Raw genomic sequence first — 27,451 nt, forward strand, 5'->3', positions numbered from 1 at the left:
GTATTAAGACTGTATTAATAGGGCATATAATCTCAAGTGGAGGTTGAAATAATAACAATTTAGATGCTATATTTCAGCATTAAAAATAATTATTCCAATCCTGAATTTATTAGCAAATCCAGGTTTTAATGTACTTTTTGGTTTAACACAAATGTCAATCACATTCCAGGGGAGTTACAGTATGTCAATATTTTGCAGCAGCACATCTGTGCAGTTTTCTAATTTGGATTAAAATGATATTCATAACACAACAACTCCATCAGTTGTTCAGATGTACAGCTTGTTTATGAATCCTTTGTTCTCAATAATGACTTTTAATTAAATGATTTAGAAACAAATGTCAGTATAACTGTGGACATATTGAACATGCTGTGCTTATTCATGGACCTAGAACACCATATATTAATTCTATAAATTTCAGGGGGAGGACTGGGTAAAAGGATAGAAGGTTATATCCATGACTTATTTTTCAGTTTCCTTTGCATGAAAAGTGCCAACAGTATATAAAACATACTGCAAGATCATTTACTGGCTATAGAATGATTATAATTCTGAATGATGAGCCACAAGACATCTTTTTGAAGATGTGTTTGTTAGACTTATGAGATGCTATAAGTATATAGTTTTTATTTCTTGTTCAGAACCATTGCATTTCTGTCTATAGAAAATATTTGGCTCAGGTACTCTGTATAATAGGACAACTCAGAATAAATTTATTTAAAATCAGAAAGGTCTGTAGGGAGAAGTCTAAATACTGAATGCATGTTCATCTCTATTGTTTAATGTTTTTTATTATGGAATGAATAATCTTCCTTCATCGAGGAAAAACACTGTAGCAGTGCACATACATTACACACATACTAACAGCATGCACTAACGTAGAATTAAGGTGATGTTGATCACCTTAATTAAGGTGACGTTGATCACTTTCAACACTCCTTCATTGCTGATTTCAAACCAAAATATGTCCCTTTAACCAGAAAAATGCATTTGTGATTACTGACGCGCATGTATTTCTCTAACTCCTCTGTCTTTGGACACATTATGAATGTGTTTCCAGTTAGATTTGCTACTGTGGGGTGTTTAGCAGTTGCAGCACCTTCTCAGCAAAGTAACTTTTTCTGCATGTGCTTCATACTTTTATCCAGGGCTCTACTCTAGGAGTCTGATAGTGCCTTGGTTTGTCTAATCACTCTGGCAATGTTAATAGTTTTCTTACCATGAAAACTGTATGTCAACACTACTATGAACATTAGTTTGTGTGAAAGTGTGCTTGTGACTGTGTATCTAAAGGTGTGTGCACTGTGTTGGCTAAGGCATGACCCAAAGTTCACTAAAATCAGGAGAAAGCAACTATGTAATTCTAAAGCATCTCTCTACAGCATGTAAAATTCAATTGTACTTTCAATAATGTGTTTGAGATTTACACAACTGTAGTATTTAAGGTGTAATTAACATTGCATTGGTGTTTCATGTATATATTCAATTATAGTTTTCCTTTGTAACTTCTCTAAACATGTATTATGACTGAAGAAATATATGTTCCAACCAGGCTGTGGCACCTTGCTGTACCTGAACCCTCTGTAGGACCTACAGAAATTCTGTGCAACTCGTAATAAAGTTGCTTTTTCTGTTCTGAAGTTATCACTTGATTCTTTCACTTTCTTTTTTTTCCCTCCAGATACTTGATTTCTTTACTCCATTTTAAAAAAGAATAATTATGTGAAAAAAACTGTTGTTTTCTAGCTGGAATTTAGTCTCCAATGTTACTTGACAATGACTGAATACAAATAATGAAGAAATAAAGCTGGTTTTGCTATGCTTTGTCACTAATATACTGAAAATTCTGTCAAAAAACATTTACTCTTTAAGATATATTTTCACGATCCTAGTGTAAGACAATAAAATTACAGTCATGAATGAAGCAAAATCAGGAGAAATGGCAGTGCTAAATAAAAGGCAGGTGAAGCTTTCTGCAATTTCTTAGTGCAATTTAATTCAGTAACAGAAGTTACTCAGAGAAAAAGAAGTGAGTAGGTCATTCCTTTTGTAATTGTAAAAAAGACATGGCTAGGTGTTAGCTACAACTGGCACTGAGATTATAGCATCAAGGCAAAGATAGTTTGAAGAAGAAAGAGCTTCACTGTGAACTGATAAAATCAGTTCTTTCAAATCTTTAAGACCAAAATCTTTAAGTTTAGAAGCTAGCTTTGATTTTCTTTATGAACTGCTAATAGCAACTTTAACACTTCTTGCTGTGATGCAGTGATGTGATTGTGTTAAAATTTTACTCCTGCTGTTCAGAATTCAAAATAAAACAAAACTGCATCATCAATATTTTAACAGATCCTTTACTTTGCAATGTCATCGAAATGTTCCTCTGGATGTTCAATGTAATCAATAAGTTTTTCTGTCCTTGAAGTAGTATGCAGTGATAGATCTATGTTGTTAAAACATAGGTTCAATGTCAAACATCACATCATTGTGATTGTCATTGTGGAATATCAGTTTCTCAAAGATGTTCAGCACTAAGGGGGAGATTTTCTATGTAGCATCATTTCAAATGATGATTCACTTAGGGAATATAGAACAATATTACCTTCCAGTGGAGGTGAACTTAATTCTTTGTAAGTCAAAGAAAGATTGTGCTTAGATTGGTTGGACTTGATGTAAATTTCCTCAGTGCTCAAGAAAATGAGATTGGAAGGGTTTTAATTTCTTCCATATAATAAAGACTTCTGATTTATTTCACATAGTAAATTTGAACCAATAAAGTTATGTGATCTTTCATTTAGGGTAAGAAATCTGTAAAATAAAGATGTTACCGAAATCTTGTATCTTGAGAATAGTGGATGCAATATAGGAGCTAAGTTCACCTTAAAAACAAATAGAGGATTGAACTGAATTCTTTAATACTGTGTCTTTAAACTAAACCAGTTAAACACTTGAAATGCTTAATCTTCCTTTTGTGGAACTGCCAAGTTGTCCCATTTAACAAGTCATACTCCATTTGCTCTGGCTGACTAGTGTTTGTTTGCTCTACCTACCTTTTATGTGTTTTGAGAAACTCTGCTTTTATAGCACCTTCAAAAATCACCAGTTAAGGGATATTAAATAAGACTCATTCACCAGATAAATCTGAGTGTGCTCATTCCATGCATAAAGGCATCATTGTGCTACCTGACAGCAAAAGTTTATACAGTTTCAGAAACCACTGAGATTTTTTGCACCATCCTAAAAATCTGATGGGGTTTTTATTTCTCAGAGCATCTCTGCAGACACACTGATGTTTCTTAAGCAGTGTTTACTGCCTCAGCATCCGAGCCACAACACTGTTCCTGCATGAGTGTTTGTAAATCAGGGCTTTGTCAGTGGAAGAATCTTTGAGGATACTGGAGAGAAATGGTGATGGGTTTTCTGCTGGCCACAATATTGCTGTGGTCTGTACTTACATCAGCCATTGCTTTCACAGAGCTGTCATCTCTCTGGCTAGAGAAGCAATGCAGTGCCCTTTAATGCTAAGAAAGGAGAACATGGTCCACATAAGTTTGTATAAACATATTGTCAAGTTTCTTAGCCCACCAATCAAATTTATTTTTGAGTGCACTTTCACAGGCCCAGTGTTAGGAGAAATTCAGTAGATCTGGTCCAAAGGCTGCCATTTATCCACTCAACAACCACAGTAGAACCAGCAGCAGCAGCCCTGGATTTCACTTTACACCTAGACTTGAATCTCAGCTCTACAAGGCCATAACACAATTCTAAAGCCCAAGAGTTTCCCATCCTTGGTACTGATAATTAGCAAGTTTGAGAGACAGGTTAGGACTCTAGGGGGAGAAGCTGAACTCGATTAGCCATTTGCTTAATTTGAATTAATATTGAAGACTTCAGTAGCTATTTCAGTTCATTCCCACCAACAAGGTTTTCACTTTAATCCTGTTAATGATGTGTCTTGCTCCAACTTCATGCTGTGACTTGTCATAAAAATACATTCTTTGCACTGAAATTAGTTATGAACCTGGAAATTATTCCAGAGGGGAAAACATTATGAGTTTCTCTTAAGTCTGAGACTACCTTAGATGAGGAGTAGTTGACAGTGAGAAAAGGGAGAAGTTCTTTTATACTTTCTCAATAAAATGACACTGTGGTTAATACTGCTGCCCAGATAATAGGTGCAAAATCTTACTTTAGTGTGTGCAATGTGAACGTGTTAATAGCAATGACAGGTAAGTTCTGAATTACTAAAAAGTCTTACCTGAAGTTCATATCTTCATATGAACTTATGAAGATATGAACTTCATATGAAGTTCATATCTTCAGATCACTTCATCTGGATGTGTTTTTCCATAGTGCTACAAGAATTATCTCAAGTTATTTTACTGAAAAGTGATAGGGAAGAATATAATTAATTTTATTGTACTTTCACAAATCAATAAGCAAACTGATGTATCATTAACTGACATAGTACCTGCACTTGATAGCATATTGATTATTCAGGCCTTTTACCACAGCAAAAATTGTATGGGGCCTTAACTCTGAAAGATGCCTTTCCTTCTTGGAGTGAGTTCTTTTATTTACATGCTATACTCCCTGTTTTTTTTTTATACTGTGTTTGTCAGTCTCTACATCCCAAAGAATGCTGATGTGTAATTAAAATTTCTTGGTATCTGATGTAAAGTTTGTCTTCTCCTTGACTAATATTAGTGACTATCTTAATTTTCCATACACATTGCCAACAGCAAAATAATATCCATATAGAAGTACAATATGTGACAAGCATGGAAGGGAGAATATCTGAACTGATTCTTAGGCAATTTCTCAAATAAAAGGCCTGATTTAATCTTCCTCCAATTTAAGCTGCATCTAATAAGACCCAGTGAAGACAGAATTGCAGCTCACCTGTTTCAGACTTGGTATCCTAGCAAATAATTTTTCCAAAGCATTTTGGAAGTCACTTAGATTTTTTCATAAGCTCTCAAATGACTTTTATAACATGATAATCTTAATAACATTTGCTGTACAGTTTATATGCAGATTTTTTAGATTTGTGTCCTTTTTTTGACAGCATATAATATCAGATTTAGAATGGTATTTTTCTGCAGTCGTTTGAAATAAGAAACTTGAAAAAGTAGAGAAGAAAATCTGAAAGGTGTATTTTTGGCTATAAATAGAAAAGACAATTGTCACTTTAATTTACTCTTTTACTTCAGGTATTGTTGCTAAACTTAATTAAAACTGACTGAATTGGCTATTTAAATGAAGTGAAAAGAAGGTTATGTTCTAGAATTTATAAAGGTAAGGTTTCCAAGTAAATTCCACAACAGTGGCAGTGCCCTTCAGTGCATATTTTTATACATAGGCTAAGAGTGAGCTCTAATATTAAAAATAGATTTTGATATGAGGAAGGAAATCGTGCAGAATTATTTTGCTGCTACTTTGTGTTGTCATCCACTGTTTATTGCTCTGAATTCTACAGATTGATCACAATTAACTTGCTACTTGTATCTTATAATCAGGTCTTGATACACAATGGTGAATGTATCAGAGCCTTTCTTTTCCTTTCAGGATACTGTATTTTTCCCAAAAATAATGAGCTGTTACAGTGTGAGTATTGGAGATTAGTGCATGGAAAAATGAGTAAACCTGTACTTTAGGAGCATAATTGGATAAGTAGAATATTACAACAAGCATGTTATAGGAGTTTGACATGAATCAGGGACAAAGTTGAACAGGCTACTAAATTGTGTAGGTATACAGAGCTGTACTTTGTTGTTATACTTTAAAGATTAGCAGCCTTGGTGGTACCATGTTCATTATCACACAACTTTCCTGGCTTAGTTTCCCTGTGTGCACTGTTAACTCAGACAGGCATGTGCCTGATGCTCTGTTTTCCACACACGATGCTTTTTGGCTGCACATGGTTTATATATCAGAGCAGCAGAAGTTGCGGCAGCATGGTTTGGGAAACAGGCTCAAGGTGTAACAGCAAGCAGATATGACTATAAAGTACATAATCTGCTTCTGTAGGAAGAGAGGAGAAGTTGGGTGACTGATGACTTTCTGAAAAAAAAAAAAAAAAATGTTTCTCAAGTTTCTCCTGCATTCCAGGCTGGAGTGGAAGAGAGAGTTCAAGGTTAGCAGTGAGCCACGGAGTGCTGATTGCTTTGTAATGGAAAAAATTCAATTACGTGAAATATTAGACTCATCTCTCTGTCTTAGCTCTACTAAATTTATTTAGTCAGGAAAAAAATAAAACTTCTCAACAGATGCCTGGCTGCCTGGGTACAGAGAGGAAAATCATAATTTGTCTGTAATCCCCAATGCAAACAGTTGTTCATTAAGAAACAAAACTAATGTAATCTTGATTATTTGCTTGGATTTCTACTCTATCATGGTGTTTTGTACAGCTGGCAGGCTAATGTAATTTTACTTAGGAATCCAAAGCAATCTGGTACTCAGACAACACCATGCAGATTTAGGGAAATTTGGGGCTCAGATTAGCATAATACTAACTAATCATGAATATCATTTGCATTAATTAGAGTATTGGGGAAAGATGTTTTTAAATGGAAGAAAATTGAAAGAAAGATTAAGGGCAAGGGCTTACAAACCCAGTTTTGCTTTACGCAAGAATGTAACAGATGATTTATGCTATAATGCCTAATATTTTAATATGTAAGTATTAATTAGAGTATCAGCGAAAGATTGTTTCTAATTGGAAGAAAACTGAAAGAGAGATTAAGGGCAGAGTTTATGAATCTGCTTTTGCTTGATGCCAGTATGCAGCAGATGATTTCTCCTATAATGCCGAAGAGCTTAATCTGTAAAAGATAGGGTGACTAATACACTACACATTAGAGACACTTCAAGGATTTTTTTTGAAATTAGGCTCATTTCAAGCAAAAAGAGAACTAGATGGTGAATGCTTACATCCATACTATTACTAATAGTGACGTAAGGAAAAAAAATTATTAGAAGGCATATGTTGCAAGTTGAAGTGTAAATTAACCCTCAGTGTTTTAGCATTTGGTATAGCTGTTTTCTTAATAATTAAAGTATGCCTAGGTTATATGAGTGCTTTCTTTGGGAAAAAAAAAAAAAAAAAAAAAAAAAAAAAAAAAAAAAAAAAAAAAAAAAAAAAAAGAGTTCACTGTCCATACTGTGTTCTCTTCCCTGTATTGGAGTGATCACTCAAAGCTTTGTGATGAGATATTATGGTGATTTTAAATACCAGATTAGGAAAACTGTTACAAGGTATGCCTTTGCTTACAATTGTTTTTCAGGAATTTCTTATATGCTTATTATTATTATTATTATTGTTATTTATTGCTGCAATATAGTAGTCTATTATTTCTATGGTATACAATTTCTTCAGTAGCCCCAAAGAGTTCTTGGTTAGGGGGTGTAATTTCAAAGTAATGGCTGGTCAGTCACTGAAATTAAAGTACAATAGATATTACTGTAGTAACAGATCTAATTTGGAGGAATGTAAGGGTTACACCAGGGCAGTGTTTTGTGTGTACCTCACATACATTGCCTGTTCTTACAGGACCTATAATTATCACATCTATTCAGTTGGAAATATAATCCAACATTTAAATCAGCCTTGCCTCTGCCAGCCTCTTGAAAATGTTTTCAAAATATAGTCTGAACACTTTCTCAGCTATGTGAAACCTGTTCAGGCTACATTCTGAAAACACTTTTGTTTTGTCAAGGCTGCTGCTTCTCAAGCTTAAGTAGCATGCACTGTTGTAGTTTCATTTTGCCTTCCAAGCAATGCCTTGTGAGGAGTTCCACACCAGCCTACTTAATCAGTTGTAGATGTGTTTATAAGCACTGCAGAGTGCTCAGACCGTTAGTAGCTGGATACATTTTCATTTCATTTTCACACAAATCCTATCTTGCTATTGCTTGAACTTAACTTTAAATTTCTCTCATTCTGTGTGGTGATCGACCAAACAAGAAAAAATGGATGATACCTGCTGAAATTCAATACATAAATAGTTCCCAACAGCATAACTGAATAAAGAAAGTAAAGCTATGTTAAATAATATCATATAGAAGTAGGGGTTGTATTTTACAATCTCTCTGTTCCTGCTGACAGCCCAGTGAGGAAAAATATTCAAGGAAATACCCTTTTCAACAGAAAATAGGAAAAGGGACTGTCATTTATGGGAAGGCATGATTGAATGCATCTCCTTTGGTCTCTGACTATAAAGAGAAAATATAATTCTGTCATCACAACAAATAGAACAGGAATCCAGTTTTAAGTACACCTTTAGAATATTGGTATAAGTAGTCATTATAGGAATATCCATAGTATGTATGGTAACATAGTTTAAAACTCTCTCTGAAAAAGAAGCAGGCTACTTCATAATTTTGATGCCTAAGCCTTTTATATAGTTTTCATATAATTGTTGCTTTGTAGATTTCTAGCACATGGCTGTTGCTCCTAATATTTTCCCTATCCCTTCCCCCTATATTTTAAAAAAAATAGCTAGCCTTCTAACACATTGCTACATTCCTGAAATATTATTTAGTCTGTCCTATTTAGCTGAGGATGTCTTATTTTATTTTACCTTGTATCTCAGAAATAATAAATACACGGCTAGAAACTTGCAGGGGGAGGGTTCAAATGGGGCAGAGCCAAAATGGGGAGTTACTTAGGTAAGTGCTCTTCTAATTGGACACTGTTGTCAAATAACGTAATTTTAAAAAACTTATAAAATCGTAGAAGTCCTGTGTCACATGAGTGTTTTGCCATATGTGCACATAGAGGCTCCCAATAGAAGACCTGCCTTTATATTACTTTCTGAATCACTCTTGAAAATGTTTTCTCTCTAGATATTGAAGGCTTCGTTGTGAAGGAGATTAGTGTGATCTCTCATATGAATATTTTTTAAACTAACTTGTGTAGAGCATATCCCTCTGCCCAGTGTTGCAGTGTGTGGCACAGATGCAGTCCATGGCCGAAGCACAAGAGCATGCCCCAAGAAATCTGGACACAATTTCTGAATCTAAATTCATCAACACTTCTGCTTTGTGCTGAATCCTTCTGCCAGGCAGGAAAAGTATCATAAAATGCCTTTCCTTAACAATAAATGAACAAAGAACAGCAACTATGAAAGCTTCCTTCCCTAATGAAAAACAGCTATATATATTTATGTATATGTAAGAATGTAAGTACCTATATAAAGCAGCTAAGGAAGAAGAGGCATAGGAACTCTTAGTTCCTGAAGGGCCCCAAAAAATACAAGACAGTAATTTTGGTTTAAATAAACAAAATTTAATGTCGGTGTTCTGTGGATTAATCTGCAAGTAGGAGTTGCCGGACTCTTTATGCCAAGTCTTACACTGAAAAGAAAGGTCATTTGTTCTGGAAAAAGGGAAAGCTCCAAAAGCCTTCCAAGATGGCAATCTTATAATATCTACACCCCTATCTTTGGTTTTGTGTGAGCTGAATATGTAGGAGACAGAGGAAAACATAGCAGCAAAAATTATTAAATGTTTACTTTATAAAAAGAAGCAGTACGTAGATTTTGCAAGTAGTTTTACACATGTTGTGGATTTTAATTTGGTCTTCCTCTCTAAATTTCCCAAGCTTCAAGTACTTTCTACTTCAGATCAGTGAAAAATGTTTCTGGTTTTGTTTATTTACTCATTAGGATTGAAAAGGAGGACAGTAGGAAGGCGGGAGTCAGAGAGACAGAGAACATGGCTCAGAGATGGGCAGCCAGTAGCTTATGCTATGTAGCAGCATCCTGTGCTCCTATACAGAAAAATATAAGACAAGATTAAATTCTCTGCTCTGCCGTACCTGAAATAAACAGATATACATTCAGTAAACATAGTATTGTTCTTTTATTACAAATATACAATGTGGAATCAGAGACTCACTCCAATAAATTTAACAACTAGAATGAAAAGTGCAGTTTTGAGGATATACCTTTCATCTTAAGGAGAATGAAGGTAGTAAATTTGGTTTCCTACACTGGTGATATACCCTAGACGGAGCTGCTTCTTTTCTTTTCTTTCCTCCCTTTTTCTTATTTATTTTAAAAAATAAATTTGGCCTCTATTTTGAGTTAAGGTTTTATTTAAACTGTTAATTTTCTGTTGAAAATTTTGATTTGGATTATTTGGCCTTTTTCAGAAAAATGCTGTTTAAAGAGAATTGCCAGACAGCTCAAATCCTTCCTTGGATGAGAAATGTGTGAAATCTTTTGCCACTGATTTAAAGTTTAAATGAAAAGTATTTATGGCATTAGGTTGCACAGCATTCTTACCTTTAGGAGTGTCTCAGCCAGTCATAGTCAGATCTAAAAAACGTATTTGAGGTCATAACACATCTTTTAAGAAGTCGAATACTTTCTATCCTAGAGTCAAAGAATAATGGGTACCTAACAGTAAGAGATATGATCGGACAATGACCAGGAACTTTTTAAAAAGCATTTTAGGAAATTATGGTTCCTCACACAGATAAAGAATCCTCACTTTAGGGGAAGTACTGTTTCTGATATATGTGCTTTTTGGCAGTACTGTACAAAATTTTTTTGCTTTACTCCAAGTCACTCTTGGAATTTAAAAATACCTAGTTTTTCGAACTAGGACTTAGTCCACTGTGCTTAATATGCTGATATATTCTGTCCTCTTTGGAATGGTAATTGGCTTGGCTGTCTCACAGTGTAAGTTTAATACAACCACTGCTTGAAACAGAGATATTAGATTTTATTTGAAACAACAGAAGTGAAGGAATGTTTTGACAAAGCAATAATATTTGTTACTTTACTTTCCAGGAGCTCTCAGGTTTGCTTATTTGATTCTTCAGATAGAATTAAATATAATCCATGTCCATAAATCAACATGCAATGGTGAATCCCTTCATGACAGTTTAATAATAGCAATCACCACAGTTCCTAGAACTTCACCTGATGATTTTTCTTGGAGACAGACCAGATGCAAAGCTGCACACAAACATTGCTCACGTTCATTCACAGCAGTGCACAGTGAGGGATTTATCTGGTGGAGACAGTTTTCTGTGGTGGAGACATCTACATCTGAGCAAGTGGCCATAGCCTCTTGCTATAGTGGAGTTAAACTCCACTCAAACAGTGGAGTTTAGGGAGGGATTTCTGTCTTTAGGACACATCTGAAGCAGGATAGCTAAACAGATATGTTTTCTCATATGTAGGTTAACTTTTTAAAGGTTTGTCCTTTTGTTCTGTTGAGTGATCTTCATTTAAGGTGTCGATTAATATAATTTTTGTTGCTATCTATAAAGAAATTGCATGGTAACTTCAAAAAATTTATTTCACAGATCTCTGAGTGTCTTTAGAATAAAGTTGCTTTCCTCTGACTTAAGAAACTGACTTAATAATTTGTCTGCTGTAATTTATATGGGCACTGCACTGAGGAACATTTCTATAGGAAATAAATTATTTTGACTTTAGCAATATTTTGGTAAGGGAACAAGGGAGTTTTTGTCTGCATTTCTTCTATAAAGGTTCATTAATATTCCACATATTTCTATATATCTACATATATTTCTACATATCTTTAAATCTGAATTATGCTCTTTAGTCAATTCCTCTGTTTGACTGCAGCTGTTTCACTGCCTAACTGTGTTATATGTAGTCCCATGTTGAGTTCAGATATATGTGAGAAAAAATACTTTGAAACTGTGTTAGTGCATCACACAGACTTCAGGAATTCAGTTTTTCAAGAAACTTGAAACCTGCATGTAATACAAGATTTGAACAGCCGAGAAGCCAGTTAACCCTCCCCCAAAAAAGAACTGAAAGAATTCCTTTAGCAAAGACTGTTTTTCAGGAGTACTTCAGGAACTTACTTCTCTAATTAATCTGAAACTTGAACTAAGAACCAAGTGAGTAGCAGCATATGCTTCAAAGACAAAGTCAGTTTGGTTTCCATTTCTGCCAAGTTGCTAATCATAATGGCCAAGTTTATCCCTGTTTTAAAAACTTGCTAATGAAGACTATGTACTTATCTGTGCTTAGAATAAGATTAGAAGCTCTTCTTCTTTCAACTACTTACGAGTGAGGATGGGCAGTTGAACACACACAATCACATGCACTGATCCAGGGAAGTGATTGTTTTCTGAAAGAACTTTCAGGTTGGCAGACTTTAGTGTGTCCTCTTAATTTGTTTTTGAGTGAAAACTGGTGCTCTGGTGTTCTGTGCACCCAGAGTCCCTATCAGTCCTGTTAATATTATCTGGTGTTATTTTTAGCACACACTCACAGCCAGAACTCTTTGTATAATCACTTCACGACTGGCTCTAAGAAGGATTCTCCTCCCCTCCTCCTCCCCCACCTCCCCCCTCGCCCCCCCCCCCCTTTTTTTTTTTTTTTTTTTTTTTTTTTTTTTTTTTTTTTTTTTTTTTTTCCTGTCCTAGCCCTCTAAGTCTGATGGGAGAAAAGCAAGAGCTGCTCTTGGTCAGAAAAGCACTGGCTGCTTCACTCCCTCTGTTCCCATGGTACAAATTACACAGCCACAGGAGACTATGTCCATTTAGAGAAGAGATTGAAAAGAGTAGGATTACTTAGGCTGGCAGGCAGGTGAGTGAGAAGATATATAAGACAAGTATAAATGTTCCAAACTGTAAGAAAGGTGACTGATTTATGCCACTGCAAACTGAATTAGATGATCAGGTGTTAGGTTTCTTCCAGCTCAACCATTCTACTCTGTTATATTATGCATAACTAAAGTGGAGCTCAATGAAATGGGATACATTCGTGGGATAAACAAAAATAATGTTTGATATGCTATGTGATTAACTAATAGAATTACAGATTAAAGACTATTATTTGACAAATAATCATTACTCATGAATTTACTGGGTTTAATAGTGAAATTAACAGTGGGATCAAGAATGACCAGACAGCCTTCAGTTCAGAGAAGTTTTCTTTTTTATTATCACACATAAATTTTATGTTAGTTACATCATAATTCTGTGAAACTGTTTACAAGTAGAGAGAGGTTCATCTTGCAAATGGCTATTGTGTTTATACTTCTATTTGTCTGATCTACTCTTACATTTTCTAAGTTTTGCTTTGTGGTTAAGAAGTGATCAGTATATCACTTTTTTGCTGTCTCTATTGCTAGCTAACAGTTTTGCTGTCTCTATTGCTACTAACAGTTTTTTTATCTTCTAAGCAATTAATAAAAACCCCTTTCTCTGAAGCATAAATGCATAAAGAAAAATACAAACAAAAAAGGTAGAATAATCTATTCTACTTGAAAAGTAGAATAATCTTTAAGAACTTACATTAAAGGCTATAAAAACCTCAGGCTTTTAGATGGTGGCTAATCAAATCTAAACTACATCCTAAGACAAAGCTGGTGACATGCTGATGTTTGAGTGACATAATTCAGAAGTAAATCTGATTAAACTGGAATAGTTATATTGGCGTCAATGTCTTAAAGACAATGAAGCCCTCTGCCTACTATGATATGAAGCACTCCACAACAATACGTGCATCAAAGATGCAGAGTTTCCAGATGCTGTGTCCTTAAGGAAAATGGTCCTGTACCTCTGAGGAAGCAGAATGGCACTCAGAAGCCCATAGTGTCAAGTTCTTTTGGGGCAAAACTTCTCCGTAACAACATTTTAGGTTGTCCATGTCTTGTTTCCTATAAATATTAAATTTGGTTATTCTGGAGGGACAGATGGAAGGTGTGTTTTGGCAGAATAGAGGCTTGAAGAACTGAAGAAGTAAATCCCTGAAACTGTGAAAAACAGGGTACTCACCATGCTGTATTCATCTGTCATGAATAAACTCACAATCTTCTAATGTATACTTTTATCTGCAAGCCTAGTACAATACATATAAATGAAGTTACTTCTGGACATTGCTGCCATTTCCAAACATGCTGATGACACCACCCCTTTAGCAAGGAGAGAAGAGTTGGCCAGATATGTTCTCAGTGACGCTATACACTTTCTTCTCATTTCATGAAGAGCAGATACTTGGACTGTTTCTTCACTTTGTGTGTAGCCTGCGGGACTTCAGATGGAATGAAAGCTATTTCTCTCCCAGCAAAGTTCAATATAGACAAGGTGTTTTGGTCTTAATACTGCAAGAAGTGTGTGTGAGTTGCTATTTCAGATCACTACCATGAGGCTGGCACCAAAATTAGGATGAGATGTAGTACCAGCTGCTTAGTGTACGTTGCCCAGCAGCAGCAGTGATATATGCTGGCATTCTAGCAGCAGGACTGGTCAGATTTTCTGTCAGAGTACCTCTGCATTTCATTTGTGTTACCTTTATTTGTCTAGAGTTTTCCTGTCTGAGAAATTTCTCCCTCCTTGATAAATGTTCATGAAGAAATTAATTAAAACTGAGTTTTGGTTTAGGTTGTGAAATTTTATTGTCCCAGCTCCTCATGCATGGGAAAAGGGAATTTTGCCTTAAATCTTGCTTATTTTCTCTCCTGCTTTATATAACTTTTTGTCTAATATTTTAGACAGATAATTAATAAAGGCTTAGTATTCTAATACCTGATTTCCTGTGAAAAAGGGGAGTATAATTGCTCTCATTTTTAAGGAGAGAATTTACATTCACAGAGAAATTCCATTTTTATAACTTCTGTCCAGTCCTCAAAAGTGAAAATTATAAAGGAATTCCCTTATTAAATGCAAAGAAAGAGATCTCAGAGAATTCAACCACTATGGCCATTGTTACCCCTCTATAGAAAAGGCTTCTATTCATACAGATAACAAAATGAGAGTTAAACACAACAAAGACAGTGTTGACTCAGTTGTATCAAATGACCTCAGTTCAGGTCTCCAATGGCTGATTCTGGGACCCTTCTGATTTTATCACACGTTACCTTTTTTTTTCTTTGACTAATGTATTTTTATCAGCATGCTAGACAGGATGTAATTATCTTGTCCTTTTAATCCTCACAACAGCACAAGCAGATTGCTATTGTGTACGTACATGTGAGTGAACTGCATATTGTTTTCTTAAATACTTACATTGGCTCCACATGTATATTTTTGTTTAGGAAATAGTGAAGGAACAACCTAAGGCATTCACAGATAAGAAAAGTCCTCAACTTTTTTCAGATGTTCCTTTTATTTAAAAATGTAAGCGTCATAGCAGAGTTTTTGGAACAGTCTATGACAGGTAAGAGGAGCCTATATACTATTGATAGCAACTCCTTTGATTAAGGAAAAATGTATTTTTGTGCAGCTAATGTCACATGTAGCTTTTGCATCTACAGAAAAGATAGAAGATGTATTAGTATCAGTAAAAGGAACTTGAACATAGCCGCTTGTCAAAACATTCTCAACTCTGATTTCTCAGAACATCTGCTAAATCAGAAAGATAACTGCACTAGTCCAATCCTTTACAGTAGAGCTGCCAAACAATTTCTGATGTAACAACATTATGCTAAGACTCATAGTGCGGCTGCAGAATCTACCCTAAAAAAGCAAAAGCCATAGGTGATAGCAGGTTACAATTGCTTCCTACTCACTGATTTTGAATATCTTTGTGCATATGGGCACTGAGGTTTGGTCTTAGCTTCACTGTAACTCTGAAATACATCATAACTTAAAACATCAACAACCAGAAAAGGTGTGTAAAAGTCAGTTGCCTCTGCTGCACATTTAGGAAACTCCCAGGACTACAGAGAGACACAGTCCTCCAAGACAAAGACAAATAAAAACCTGCTGCAATGCCTATGGTGATACAAGTGGAACATTTATAGCTTGAGTATGAAAGAGGATCTATAGCAGGAGAATGTCAGTAGAAAGTCAGGTTGAATAACCCAGGACATTTCTCTCAGCCATGCTTTCCTAACAATTTTCCTGCATTTGACCATCTTTATAACCCAAATGAACGTATGTTTAAACAGTATTGCCCAGTGTTTCAGGGAAACAGCCATTTGTTCCTCACTCATCTTCTTGTTTGTTTTTCTGCTGATTAGATTACAACCAGTAATCTACCTGGGTCCAAGGAGGGGATGTGTGCTGTTTAGCACTAAGCTTGTTTGTTTGCTGGAAGAAATACAGTGAAGTCCTCATCTAGTATTAAGAACTTAGTGATACAAAGTTACTAGTTCAAAAGCACAGCTGAAACTACACATAACAAACACAAAACTTCATGTTTAGAGGTATAAAGCTGAAATGTAGAAGGAGCATTTAGCACCTTTTTGCAGTTAAAATAAAAGTGTTTTATATGTGTGTTTGTGCTAAATGAGGAATCTCAGTGGGCTCCTTTGGACTGATTAAGTACAGGGTCAAGACATTAGGAATGCTCAGTGTCCAAAAGCATTTAGAAAACCTGGCAAAAAAAAAAAAAAAAAAAAAAAAATCCATAACAAAGTTAGAGCAAAGATTTGCTCTAACAAAGGGTAAATTAAATAAACTTAAGAGGTAAGGAGAATAGGACAAATTGATCTCAGCTATTTTATTGTGAAAGCTCATTGAGGTTACAAACATACCTTTGACTTTTTTGCTCCATAGGCTTTGTTCAATAGATGTGGTAGCTGAATTGCTAAATTATTTTTCCACTGAGAGGGAATCAGAAGTAAAATTTCATTTTTCCGTATGTAAGAACAAATGGTTTTTGTTTTGGCTGACACAGAGAGCAAGATACTAAACTAAGTTCCTTCCAACTTAATCAGATATGGAAAGAATATTGTTTGCCTGCTCTAAAATGAAAGACATTAAATAACACTTTAGATTCTGAATGGAGGTGTCCTCTTGCTAAAGCCCTCTGCTATTTGCTTTGGTTTCCCACTATCCTGTTTCTCAGGGAAATGCTTTGTTGCCACAGCCATATACAGCCTTCTTGTGCTAGTTATAGAATGGTCCATATTTCCAAACACAATTTCCCGCCACTTATATTAGAGCTTCAGAATTCTGTTATGGTTGAACTGCAAGAAAGTAGGTAACTGAGGAAACAAAAAACATTTCTATTTTAAACAGAAAAGCATTTTTTTGTGGTTTAGTCCATTCCACCTAGATATTAAAAGCATTCACTTCACCAAAATTGAAATGATTTTTAAAATATATCTCACATAACTTCTCAAATCATCAGCTGACTCCATTTTAGTACCTCTGAGTATATAATGTCTTCTGTAATATTCCAAGATGGCTGCAAAATATGGGCTGTATCTGGAAATTGCATTTAAGTCCTAATTTGTCAATTATCTAATTTTTGAATTGTGATAAGTGAATATTCATACTTCTATGTCTCACCTGAAAGGCCAGAGGATTAGCAACAGTAAAATTCTATGGGATTTGTCCAAGCAAAAAGCCTCAATATGATTGTTATCAGTAGGCTGTATCCTTCACAGTGCATTTGAAAAAAAATCGCCACTGAAAAATCCAGACAAACAGGTTTGTACAAGCAGTGGAGCAGAAGTATTAGCTTATTGCCATGAAGTATTGCCATGGTTATCATAGTCGTCTTCTTAAAAATTTACTCCTATAAACTGATCTGAATGTAATAGGGTAAAGAAATAATGCTTTCAAAAGAAGGCTCTGTGTGTTTTGTATAAAAAAAAAATCCAACTCTCTAACTAGTAATTAAATTAGAAAGCACCAAAAGATAAAAACAATGCTTATGAATGAGTCACCGAGTCATCTCAATACAGTTCTGTGAAGTAAATGGCTTATCCTTGACAAAGATGATGGCATCTCTAAAAACTGCAATGACTTGATGTTTATGATACTACAGTATTTATGTTCTACTAGACCTTAATTTCTCAGTAGTAATAAAAGTTTTCACAGTAGTAATAAACCTTTTCACAGATATTTTTTACCTGTCTACACATATGGAATTCTGAAAGTTCAGGAATTTGAATGCAACTGTGTAATGGGCTGGAAATAAGTACTGCATTGGACTTAATCTGTTGTTTGGTGGGGTTTCTTTGCCCACTCTCCAGTTGTCAGTCATGTTTGTCTGGAAATAACCTCGGACCTTTCTGAAATCACTCGGCTGGCAATTCTTTTTGATTGGTTCATTGGTGTAATCTTGGTGTGTCAGCAGATTACATTAACAATTCCCATTTTTCTTACAACCAATTTGACAGACCAGATGAAAATACTGCCATGGCTCAGACATTTCTATGTTTGTGGCTGCAGCAGATTGTTGTTCCCAGAGCTGGTGCACAGCCGAGGCCTCTGCAGGCACTGAGCAGGCTGTCAGGAGACGAAGAGACACACACACCCCCCTTCTTCATTCCACAACATGATGGTCACCAGGACTTGGATCTCTTCAGGCTGTGGTAGCACAGATCCTTCTAAATGCAGCTAAGACTATTCTGGGCTGCCTGAAGGTGCATGCGTGTGTACAAACACACAGAAGTGAGCACACACATATGAGCAGGGTAATAACCATATGACCTCACTGGCAACCAGGACTCTGGAAAAACAAATTTAAAAAGAGAATGATATAAAAGATGTCTCTGCATAGCTGTCTATAAAATAATATATACAGCAATGGGTCATTTTCCATCCTTTTGTGGGAGGAGTGCAGAGCACAATTAACATCTTTGTACAAGAAGACAGCTCCTATATGTGTGTAAAGATTTAGGACAGGTTTCAGTCTGCCTGTTTAATTTATAATGAAATGCTAACTAAATTCAAAGGGAACTGTTGCTTGTCTTGTGAGGTATTATAGCACCTTAACATCTTAGACTGTATTAAAATATGCGTCAGTCAGCCCAGAAGAGAAGGATGCCAGAATGCATTTAAGAAAATTCAGTAGAATGGTAATCCAACTAGCTGGTGGTTATGCCTCTAATTTCTTGTATGACAGGCTTAAGACTGCTCTACTCAATAACAGTTTTTCTTGTCCTGCTTGCTGGGGTAGTGGCATAAGCTAGACTCAACCATACTCCTTTTGTGTACATAGTGAATGTGCATGTACAGTGAAATGAGGGGGAAGAAAAGGGTGCTAGCAGTTAATATCTCATCTACATCACATCTAATATCTCTAGAATGAGACAATCTACAGAAAATCAGTATTCTCCAACTAATTTAACTGTTTCGCCTATAAGGAAAGGCCCTTCACATTTATGATTTTCAGTTACTTAGCCTCTGAAACACTATGTCATTAATTATGTGTATATATACCTTGTCAACACATTCACTTAGAAAGTGCACCATGACTATGTTATGTCCTTAACTCTAGTGAAGGATTCAGCAAAATCCCACTATGATTCAGGGAAGGTGTGCCAATATCTATAATGGAATATTATAAAATCCATGATTTTATCCCATTCCCCAGCTCCAATGAGTTTTCTGAAGGAGGTGTCCTATGTACATCTGCCTGGAAAGACTAATACATATATGTGTATATATATGTGTATAAAGATACACATGCACACATGTACACACATGTATATATATTACATATATATAAACAAATGTATATATATGTAAACAAATGTATGTGTAGATACATGTTTATGTATATCTGTATCTGTATCTGTATCTGTGTGTCTACTTGTGACACAGAGGAAGATTTTATAAAATTAAATATTTATAACTAAATGTACAATGCCTGTGCTGATCCTTGAAGTTCTCTTCATAAAGATGTGTAACCCATAATGAATGAAGAAACAGAGCTTGCCTTTTGCATTATGCTTTGTTTGGAGAAACATTTCTCTGTTTATTGGTTTTTAAACTCAGCTACCCAGACTCTTCATATGCCATAGAATGGAGACCTTTTATTCTTGCTGTACAACTTGTGAAAGTTTTGCTTACTAAATTAGTCATTTCAGAGGAGAATAACTAAATATTCCTGCTAGTTTGCTGCACAGTTTAATTGCTGCACTTTGCTTAAACGAGTCCAGGTGATTTGTTTCTTGCTGTCCAGGTCTCCTTAAGAAAACATAACTACTTGGAACATCCTTTTTCATTCAGTTTTTGTGTTCAGATACTGTGTAAAGGGATGAAGGGGGGTGAAGTAACTTAGGGTTGAGAGAAATTCAAATATGCCATCTGTTTTTTCCAGTAATAAATCACAGAATGGCAAACTGGGGAATGAAGGCAGGCTCAGCCTTGGGCTCAGAGTCAGCTTCCCAGGACTGAGCCCAGACAGGGTGTGAACCCCCCTTTATTGACAACTTGTCCTTCTCACCCTCCCGCCATGCAGCAGCACTGTGAGGTGCCTGGCTGCATCTTCTCCCTACACTCTTCCCAATGCCAGGAGTGCTGCTAGTGCCTCCTGTACCATCTGAGCCAGCCCTGGGCCTGCAAGCTCTCCTTCCAGGTCAAATGCTCCAGCCCCTCTGCATCAGTGGTCACCCTACAGCCTCAGCCAGTTTGTAGGGTCCTTCCTGTACTAGACAAAACTAGACACAGACCAGAACTGAAATCATGACCTTGCCTTTGTTCCATTTTATTCCTCCTGTATGCTTTAAACAAAAGATTTGGCCTTCAAAAGAGTGTTTTGCTGTTTCCTTTGCTCTGTTATCTATGTTATATGTGTATGTGTTAGTGTTTCTTCCAATTTTGTCTGTCTATAAGCATCAAAGAATTCATATAAAACAATCAGTTAGATAGAAGCCCTGCAAGACTTACTGCACAAACTTTGGTTCTCTATAAGTCTGAAAACTTCAGGCAGAGTAAGAGGTCTGTGAAGAAACACATTTTTATTTTTCTCTTTCGATTTCGTCTGCCATTTCCTAAATAGTTTTCTCCTTTATCTTCTCATATAAATCATGTTTCTTTGAACATTTTTTCCCATGTACTCATTCTCCTTCTGTGTTTGTGCTGGGAGTAATTTTCTTGTACTGTAAGTCTTATGCTTCAAGCAAGGTCTTGAGTATGATCAAAGTGGAGTCTTGAGGGCAAAAGATGAATTGAACAAAGAAAGAAATATCATGAATGAGCCATTAACCAAAGGAAAACAGGTTTTTTTCATAATGTCTGCATGTATGTGTGCACAAATATTATCTTCATTTTCTGGGGAAAAAAGCCAGACCCTCAAAGCAATGACAGGTAGTTTACATTCTAGTGTGACCAAGACCTGCTTGATCATATAATTATAGTTACAACTGAGTGAAACTTTACACCCGAGGAGTGAGAAACAAGAACTTCTGAAAGTGGAAGGAATAGAACACATTGGGCTTTAGGAAGAATTTTAATTGCAATAAGAAGAGAAAATAGGCTTTACACAGACCTTTAAAGAAAAAGAGCAAAAAACCTGATGCAGTCTTTCCTACTCTGAGTAAAAAAGTAATCTTTTTGGCATAGCTCCCTCACATTGTACTTCCCATGTCTAACAGCTAAGTTAATGGGAGCTGTAAAGATGCTTCTCTAGTAACCTTTGTAGGAGCTGAGAAAACAAACACTCTCTGTGAAATGGCCTTGAAGCCCTGTGTTTTTATGGTCTTCATTTAGGGTATTGCATAGCTGTGGCATCAGTGAAAATTTATGGGAACTGGTAAATTGTAGTAAAGTTTAGGAAGTGTCATCTAGTAGTAATGTCCTTCAGAACTTTCTGACAGATAAAATGAAACAATCTAAAGAAGCGTTGCAAAGATCGAGTAACTGTAAAATTAAAGATTTGCAATGACAAATGAAACTAGAGTTTTGCAGCTGCTAAGCATAAAGTTTTTGCAGAAGAAACCAAGATTTTGAAACTAAACTCTATGTGAACATTAATAGAATTCTCTGAATCACACATATCAGTGTTCAAGTAAGAAGGTAGCATTTGGTCCTATGGATATTAAAGTTATTTCTCTGATTCTCGGTCATTGCTTGAGAAGCTATAATCTCTGTTAATGATGTTGGCTACAAAGATTATTTCTTAAGGTGAAAGACTTTATGAAAAAAAAAACCCACTGAAAATAGAATTATACTTCTGTTTATAAAGCAAATATTACTCTGGATACTATGCAGAGGAATCTCAGAGAAACACTTGACCTAGCATGAAGGGAGTTGTCTATTTGGAAAGAAAATAAAAATGGAAACCAATGATAGAAATCCAGTCCTGGAGAGGAGATAATGAAGTGAAATGAGATTCCTCATGGAGTGAATGTGGGACCAAGGTTTTGTTCTTACCACAAGATAAAGGAATGCCCCAATCCTATGAAAAGCTGACTATGAGGGCTTCAGCGTACCTTATCAAGCCACAAAACAATCAGCAAAACAAACAGAACAAGCGAGGGCAAGTTCCCAGGTAGTCAAATGACAAGGCTAAAATGGTGCTCCTGACAATTACAGGATAAAAGCATTCATATGGATGGAGCAGACACTGCCAAATCTTTGCTGGCAGAACAAGGAAAAGCAGATCGAACAAAACAAGTAAATAATTAAAAACTAATGTCACAAACACATCTGATTTTGCTTAGCCTGTACTTTAATATTCTGTTACAACTGCAGGTCTGCCAGCACTTGAAGAAATGTGTGTCCACAGAACATCTGCAGAGCTTTATTTATAATGTTCATTAGATAACTGCCCCAGGTAAATACCCACAGAGAATGCATGATATTATGTTTGTGTCAAATTTTAGCAATTTTTAATGAATCTCCTCATTAAAATACCTGTCACGTACACATGTTTATGCATGTGTTAGGGAGATGGCACTTCTTTTTCCCAGTGGATGAATACCAGCTTTGTTTAAACAGATCTGCACAGATAGATCTGTTTTCAGAAATTAGTAATTTCCAGTCTAATTTTCTGTTCTTAATGGCACTATGTTCTCCATTTCAGTACCTGGAAATAGAAAAGAACATTCACCACAGCATGATACACTAACATGTTGGCATGTGCTACCTTCACTTCACTGGATTTCCAGACACCTTACTGTATTTGGTGCTACAGACAATAGACATGACACCTATGCTTTACTAATCTTCTTTCCTTATGACATGGAAATTTAGATTTACTGAGATTGGGAAATACACCAATCCTTCTTTCTTTTAGGTCCTTGTTTTTACAGACAATATCCAGGGCTACTAATACAGAAGTGTTTAATATTACGCATACACACCAACTGAGCTCAGTCCCTGGGCATGGTGCTGTACTCAAGCAGCAGTTTCTGCATTCCTAATATTGTAAGCAATGTAGGCAAAGGATTGTGGACAACAAAAACTCTGCAGAAAAGCTATGCTGTATGTTTTTCTGGATTTCTTTTCTTATTTATCTATGAGAAAGCAAAGGGTTCAGCTCCCTGTGCCTTCATTAAATCTCTGCAAGCATGCTATATAATGAGGGAACAGCTTAGTAGAAAAAAATTTAAATCCCCCAGTATTTATGAGGTGTCGTGAGGGCCTTTCTATTCATGATTGTGGTAAAGAACTGTGAGATTTGCAAGCCCTCTATTTTTTAATAACTTATGTGAATATATGTAGAGAGACATAAATCATATCTCAGTTGGATAATTATGTGATTGTTCTCCGTTTTTTTTTTCCATTTGTTTTGGCTTATTATTCAATCCCACTTTCAAGTCCTTTGGCTGTATTTTACTGTCCAACCAAACAATTTCAACTTTAAAGTTTTTCTTTATTTTAGCCCAGTATTTGGAAGAAAATGTTGCATTTGTCTTCATGAAAAAACACTATGTTCTTTTCCTGAAATAAGGTAATCTACTTTAAATCCTAGAAAAAATAAGACACTTTTTTTGTTTGTTTTTGTCGTTCAAACTAGCAAGTCAGATTAAAAGCCATGAAGATCTAACAGCCATCTGATTATAGGGTGAGAACTATGTATTGCCTTTTCTTTCTTGTGTCTCACTTCCATTTAGAAAATTCAAATTAAGACATGCTTTTTTAAAGAAAAAATAAATTGTTTGAACATGCACTTGAAGTCAAATGGCATTTCTTTGCCATATAATGAAATCTAGTACAGCAATTCCTCAACTATTTCTGAACTGTGAAGCTGAGTTACTTCATCACTATGGCACTGTGCCTGGCTTACATGGCTGTTCTGCTTCGAAACAATAGATACTATTCCCACATGATCTTGGAGTTGTTATTATACATCTATTGTCTATAATTGTATTCTGGAAAAGGGTTCATCTGCTTACAGCTTGCCTGCATAAAAATTCTTTAGTTTGATTTGCAGGGCTACCATGTAGGAAAATCTTAACTTCTACAAAGGCCTGTCTGAAGCTTCAGCATGGAATAGGGTTTAAGCACCTCCAAGCATAGCCATATTTGATTTTAAAACAGCACAAAAGTCTGGTAAAATTTTCCTGTCATTGGTGATCACAGATATTTCCTGTTCATATTGTCCTTTGTTCATGTCAGTTGAGTACTTAGAGCAAATGAAATTATGCTTTCATTTGCTGGAGTCATGCTGTGCATATATTAATCTGTAAGAACGAAAATATTCTCTGCCTAAACAAAGAAGAAAAATGGTGATGTTTATCACTGTTAATATTTTTATTTACGAAAAGTGATTTCCATCTTGTGAATTTTTTGGCCTCTAAGTTACCACCATCTACTAACACCACCTCACAATATAAACAGATGAATTTGATTTGCTACAGTAAAATATTCCATGTGTGTTATCAACATTACTGGATGGCAGATATATTTTCCCCAAAGTTTTCATTTTAGCATAAGCAATAGGTTTAACGTGGGTATAAATCTGGTTTGCAAAGACAAAAGAATCCTTGAGTCCCTCATGTGGTGGTTCGTGAGAATGGCAGCAAAATATGAAACATTGCTTTGATGTTCAGAAAGGAGTACTTACTTTTGTGTGGAACAAAATGTTTTGAATATAAGTACTGGCCAGAAAAGAAGATAGTTTAGAATCCTAGCTGTTAGCTATGAAAATTATTTTGTATTTATTTTAAATACAGTCGTAGTTAGACTTTTACCATGTGAAGTTATTCATCTCTCCTTCAGAGGCTTTATTCTCATCTCAGAAGTAAGGGTCTTGTTTTTATTTATTAGTTATAGCACATTATGATATAATATTTTACGGGGACATACCTATGTTTATCTCCACAATTAAGGTGTGTTTCTGAATAAATTGAAAAGTGAACACATGCTCCTATTCCTCTAAAAGTAACAAGCTTGGGTGCATTTTCACATGAAGTTTGATTTTACAACAAGCTAATATTATCAGACTTTGTGGCATTTCTCTCAGCAAATCACCATCGAAAAAGTTTTTTTAAATTAACCTGGACACACAAAAGATGTCCTGTAGTATATTTGTTGTTCCCTGTTATCTCTTAAGGATTGCACACTGTATTAGATTCCTAAATAAAAGTTACCAGGTGGATCTTGGTAGGAAACTAGTCCAAGGTTTGTTTGTCTGTGCTTTCAATTTGTTGGTGGTGGCTGAGTACCACCAGTGCCATTACCCTCTTTAGAGCTGAAAGCTGCTGCCCTGTCTGTGAGCTCCTGAGCAAGTGAGGCTCTTTGTAAGTGAACAAAAGACTTCCGGGTCATGCTGAAATTATGCCTTTCTGCCACATGCCTTTCTACTCCAGAGAAGGTTTAAGTTCTGGGTATTTAAGGACTTGTGCAACTACCGTCTGGTAGATTTCTCCACCACAGCTGCTATTCATCCCCTCAAGTATGTTCTTTTCGCCCTCCTTATTTTAGCATTAATCTCTCCCATGACCCCTCAAATAATTAGTACAAAAAATAAGGCTGTGAAGAAATACTGGTTGCTCTTTGAAGAGAATCAGAAACATAGATTTCTCCTGTATCCTTACAAATGCCTTTCCTTCACATGGTATGTAAGCCTCTGTGAATGAATCCAGTAATAGTTGGATCAGGATTGATAGAAACATGTTGTTCATATTGCTTTCATTCACTAAAAATTTTGGTTTTAGTCCTTGGAAGAAAATCTTCCAAATGTGATTGATATATTTTTTTTGCCACTTGGGAAGAAATTACTCACAATGTCAGTGTCTCCATAGTCCCCTTTAAAATTTCAGGCATGCTAGTTACAGAACTCCTCAGTGTTTTAATCTACCTGTACAAGACATCAAAATAGAAAAGAATGAGCACTTAAAGCTGAAGAAGCTCAAAATTCCACAAGTTCTTTGTGGAGAATAGATTCAGGAATAAAAGTTCCTGTTTCTCGCTGTTTGCTGCGTGGCTTGCCTCTCTCCTGGCTAAAGAATTGTCTTTGCCAAATTGGCACATGCTAAAGGCCTCAATTCTCTCTGAGGTATGTGTCTATGTGTTACTTGCACTGAATACCAACTGAGAACATGACCTGGCTTCGTGGTCTGACCTGTACAGCGCCTAATTGCAGCCAGGCCATGGCTGAGATCTCAGTGAGACCTAGCTGACAGCTCATGATCCACCTTAAATATAAGCTTTGGAAGAGATAAAAAATGAGGTGAATCAAACCAGCAAAATTAAACCAAAACAAAACTAGAACTGTGTATTCACAGGGAGAAATGCAATGAGAGTTCTTCAGGTAGGTATTATGAATCCTCATGTGTACTACAATACAGATTGTTCTTAAATTAATTTTCATAATGGTTGCATTTACACAATGACAAGAACCTTTCTGCTTTCTAATGCTTTTAATAGGAAAGTCTGCAAAGCATAGGTTTTTGGAAATCAGTATTATTTTTAAATTGCTTTTTCTGTTTCTGAGGTAGTTAACAATATAAATGCAAAAATCAAAAATGGTACTCTCAAGCTATTAGCAAGCTAGTATATTTCAATGAAATATTTAGCAAAAATAAAGGAAATTTGAAGCAATTTTTTCCATGTCAACAAGCTTTTATAGGAAGCTCTCTATATTCAGAAAGACAGGAGATCTCTTAAATTTGCAAAGCTGAAAATCTTTAGAGAAAAAAACAGTGTAATGTGTGATTCTGCTTCTTCTGTGCAGTCTGCTGGGAGAAAGGGAAAATGTTCAACCCTTCACAGTATAAAGTGGCTGATCTTTCTGTTAGAACTGCACTGCATCTTTTTACTCCTTCAGTTATATTTGCCAGGTGTTTATTGTGATGACACAGAGGAGGTAGTTCAGCCTTTTGGACAGTTTTTCCTTTTAAAGGGGGAAAGCACATGGACTGTGAGGACAGACCATGTTGCAGTTTTACTGAGCCAGGAGTAGGAATGCATTTATGCAATAAAAAGCAATGTAGAGAGATGACCACTGCCTGCTGGAGCCCTTGGTAACTCATGGCTTAAATAGATAAGGCAACTTTATTGTCCAACCATGTCTTCCTTATAAATGCAGACAGAAACTCTTGATAGTATTATATCAAAACTTTGACTTTTATCTCAGCCACACAATGGTATTTAAACACAACATCTTGGCAGCATTTTTCTTATATGGTCATGAACATGTAAAAGCTGTTGGGTTCTACTCTAAAACGACTATCTCGAAAAAATACACTTTCAGCTTCAGTTTATGTGGCTTTGTTTGTTTGCTCTTTTTGCTCCATAAATAAAAAAAATGTGGAAAGGTATCCACTTCATTTTTCCAAGTGATGTTACGGGACATTGATCTAGCATAATTTTCCCAGCATCATG

General features: G+C 35.8%; 1 long non-coding RNA gene across 1 annotated transcript in view; it reads right to left on the bottom strand.

The window, feature by feature from the left end:
- Positions 1–12,339: 12,339 nt before the first annotated feature.
- LOC136373990 (uncharacterized) overlaps positions 12,340–27,451 on the bottom strand; it is a 380,400-nt gene continuing 365,288 nt past the window's right edge. The window contains exon 2 of the long non-coding RNA XR_010745780.1: positions 12,340–12,406. This is a non-coding gene — a long non-coding RNA (uncharacterized lncRNA). The remainder of the gene's footprint in view (positions 12,407–27,451) is intronic.

This window comes from Sylvia atricapilla, chromosome Z (genome assembly GCF_009819655.1).
Source record: "Sylvia atricapilla isolate bSylAtr1 chromosome Z, bSylAtr1.pri, whole genome shotgun sequence".
Lineage (NCBI taxonomy): Eukaryota > Metazoa > Chordata > Aves > Passeriformes > Sylviidae > Sylvia > Sylvia atricapilla.